The sequence below is a fragment of the Triticum aestivum genome, chromosome 4B (genome assembly GCF_018294505.1).
Source record: "Triticum aestivum cultivar Chinese Spring chromosome 4B, IWGSC CS RefSeq v2.1, whole genome shotgun sequence".
NCBI lineage: Eukaryota > Viridiplantae > Streptophyta > Magnoliopsida > Poales > Poaceae > Triticum > Triticum aestivum.
In genome coordinates this window covers 475,280,398-475,284,072 of record NC_057804.1, presented here as the reverse complement: position 1 = coordinate 475,284,072, position 3,675 = coordinate 475,280,398, and the positions used below count along the sequence as shown (strand labels likewise).

The window sequence follows — 3,675 nt, the reverse complement described above, 5'->3', positions numbered from 1 at the left end:
TACAAAAAAAACCGGGTAAGGTGGGACGAAAAAAAACCTGGAAGCGAGGCTACCAACTGCTCCATTAGGAGTAGAGATATTGCCGTCGAGCGACGAGCGAGCGAAGCCTTTGCCCTCGAGTGACGCCACACCACATCCTTCGCCCTCGCAGCCGCCGCCGATCCCCTCCCTCAAACGCCACCGCCCGTCGCTGCCGCCCCCGCCACCTTCCGTCGCGGCCGCCCCCGCCACCTCCCGTCGCGGGCAGGCGGGAGGAGCCCTGCCCGGCCATGGCGACACCGCCGGCGGCCTCCTCCTACCCCTCACCTTCTCTCCCTCTCCCAAGGGAGGGAAGGGAATGGAAGGATCCGGCGGCAGGGGGGCAGCGCCCAGATCCGCAGCCGCACCGGCGGGCCGCCATCCCTCGAGATCGTCCATGGAGGTCCGACCCGGCTGCAGCCATGGACTGAGACGCCCGAAACCCTAGCTACGCGTGGAGGTCCGACGCCTCAACCTCCAAGGAAAAGACGCGCGCCGGCTGCAGGCCATCTCCGGTGACCTCCGACCATTGTGCGCGCGCCTCCTTCCCTTGTCTTGTCGGTTTCTTCATGCCCCTCCTTGTGATTCCTTTCCTTTCCTTTCCTTTGTTTTCTGTGCAGGTTGCAGGGAAGGAGGCCAGCTGCTGCTCCTACTGCTTCGGGTGGACGAGGACGAGCCCTCCCTCATCGCTGCTGCGGCTGCCTACTCCCTCCTCCTACCCCGGCGACGAGGTGTATGGCGCCGGCACGGCCGTGCTCGAGCGCCTCCAGGACCCCGCAGAGGAGAATCAAGGCGTGGCGCCTCCTGGACTCCGTCCGTCGCCACTTTGTCGACGACGTCCCTGCCGCCGGGCAGGAAGGTATTAGATGACGTACTCGATGCCCACCTGCAAGGTCAGCCTCCCATCCTCCCGGTCCTTCCCAGCAAATAGATCTGGTAAAATTTGAATAATGATCTGGACTTCAACGATTAATTAATCTCCTGGACTCTAATGGGAACTTTTTTGTTACTGAACTTCGTAGTTGGTTTGCATAAAATCTGAAGTCTGTCTAACATATTTTACTTGAATACAGTTCGCTTCAGAATTCTACTTTATATATGTGAGCATTACTTTCTTAGGGTATCTGATTTACTTGGAGGAGTATTTAATTACACGTATGTGTAGTACAAGTTGTTATTTCTCAATAATTTTGATGGCCTCTAAGCATCATTGTTCATGTCTATTATTATTTATGAAAGCTACATGTCTTGGAGGGAAGTTGCGAGTTGCGACTTGAGGGAGTGAGCTCCCATTCTCTCAATTTCTTGGCATGGCCATGCTTGCAGTACTGATAAGGCATGCTTCAAAAATGGAGGGAGGACGTGAGCTGCCGCCTTGGTTCCTGTCCGCACCAGCCGCCACAGTATGTAATCAGGCCTCCACTATCGTCCTCTGAATTTTGGATTACATGCATCTACAAGAGCGTGAGAGCTTGAGAGGGTAGCACAGTGCTACATAGAAGTTAATTTTTCTCCATGAAGTTGATCTGATGCGAAGCTGCTGCCAGATTGAAGGTTAATTGAGTTCTCATCTCCAAAATGTTTGCATTCTAAGTATCCTCTTTGATTCAGTGGTTCCATGATGCTACAGTTCACTTCTTTTGCACATTAAAATTTTCTGATAAACTATGCCAATATCACATGCATATGCATTTTTTTAGTGATGTCTGATTATTAATCCATGCTACAATAAATAGGTCTGGTGCCTTGCTTTTCATAATTAAATTTGTATTTATTTTCTTATATTCAAACAAATGTTTGTAGAGAACAGTGTTCGGTGACTTAGATAGCTTTAGTGAGTTGATGGTTTGACTTGCTAGGTATGCCTGCAAGGAGGACATTGTAATTTGGTCCAACAAGTACACACAACAATCTTCTGATTGTTCAACATTCTTTATTGCGTGAATTTCTGACATATCAGGATGCAGGTACATGACACTATTGTGTTGTCTGCAGAGGTTCTCATTCTGAAAGAAACTGCAACTATGCAAGAGCTTATTGACGGAGATTATGAAATTTGCAGTTCAAGTTCTGGACATCAGATTGGATATACTTTACTAAAGGTGCACCAATCGGCCCTCCATCTCCTAGGGTGATGGCACAATGACATCGACAGCGGCAGCAATTACGCACAGGTGATGATGGATTTGTCAACTGACTTCATATCTCTATCTCTACTACCTTAAAAACCTGTACCATTCCATTCCCGTCTCCCGTCTTATGTCGTTTTGTCCAACCGCACACATTTCTCTGGTCGTATGCTAGATTGCAAGAACTGAAACATTTCCTACTTCATTTTTAATGATGCAGTACGGTTAAAAACTTTTTATTTACTTGGGTCTGCTACCTCAGATTGATGCGTCATGCTCGGGCAATAATAGTCCAAGCTTCATCGTGTAATAAGCTCACCTGCGTGCACAGGTAAGTGGTTCTGGTACTGCTGCTGTTTTTGTTTGTTATATTTGCTGCCAGTCTGATTGCTACTATCTACTGTACGTGCTTATTGTTTGGCTTTGAAGAGATATTTGCTCGATGTTATGCCAATTAATTTCAAACATATGGTAAACTGTGATTTGCTCCTCAATTTGTATTGTATCTGAGATCTCATTTGTGCGTAGAATATTAGCTTCTTCATGGCAATTTCAATGTTACATGTACCATAGTAAGCCAATCAATATCTGCACCATATTGGTCTGATGCTTTCTTACCCTCTCATCCTTAATTAATAGGCATTTTCCAATAGGATCAGCTTTGCTGTGCAAACTCACTTGTATTTTCCATGTTATTTGCTGGGTATCTTGAAGGTTCATGGTCTGAATATAAATAAGATTCGGTTCTTCTCTCAGAAACTTGTCCTTCTGCTTATATTTGCATTTGCTATTGATGATGTAATTTGAGCAATACCCATAGCGTTTTTACCAAGTTTGGATAAAAGCATATATAAGTCTGATTTTAACAATATTTTGTGATCGACTATGTGTTTGCCCAAACTTTATTAGATGACATGGAATGCTTGATTAATGATATCATTTTATTTTATTTTCTTTGTGGTTCCTGGTGTGAAGCAACAAATTTGAATAAAAATATTTATTTATTTAGAAACATTTTTAAGTTTATCTGTATATATTGATATTAGCTTGACATTTGAACAAGAAATAGTTTCTTAATACGTACTTTTGAATTTTATGCACTTGTATGTACACTGCTACTAACGGTGCTCTTGATCATGTCATACATGAGTACTAATGGTGCATGCCTTAATATTGGAATGGAATGAATACCAGCTTATGTAGAGAAGCGAGGCCTTTTCATATTTGAGGAAGAATGTCATGCAACCAAGAAGAATAGGATGGGTATTCTAGTAATCCTGTGGATTAGTCTCTATAGTTGTTGGCGGCCTATAAAGCAGAGGTATCTATGACTAAATAAGTAAAAATTGATGACTTACTATTTTACAATATTAGTTTCGACTATAGTGTTGCTGACTAAATCATGCTACCTCTCATTATTGCGGCGTCTCGCTAGCAGGGTATTCCCATTTAGATTATGTTTGCCCTTTCGATCACCGGCGCGGCTGTAGCCGTCCATGTAGGCGTCGGCGGCAGTAGGGAGGGGGGG

General features: G+C 44.8%; 1 long non-coding RNA gene across 11 annotated transcripts in view; it reads left to right on the top strand.

The window, feature by feature from the left end:
• The first annotated feature begins 76 nt into the window (after positions 1-76).
• The window catches only part of LOC123092797 (uncharacterized), a 4,364-nt gene continuing 765 nt past the window's right edge, over positions 77-3,675 (top strand). For 2 of the 11 annotated variants that reach the window (XR_006444857.1, XR_006444862.1), the window contains exons 1-3: positions 77-549; positions 639-2,192; positions 2,410-3,468. This is a non-coding gene — a long non-coding RNA (uncharacterized lncRNA). Of the gene's footprint in view, positions 550-638; positions 2,193-2,367; positions 3,469-3,585; positions 3,670-3,675 lie in introns of those variants that run through there. The other 9 variants (XR_006444863.1, XR_006444865.1, XR_006444864.1 and 6 more) reach the window with 9 other exon arrangements.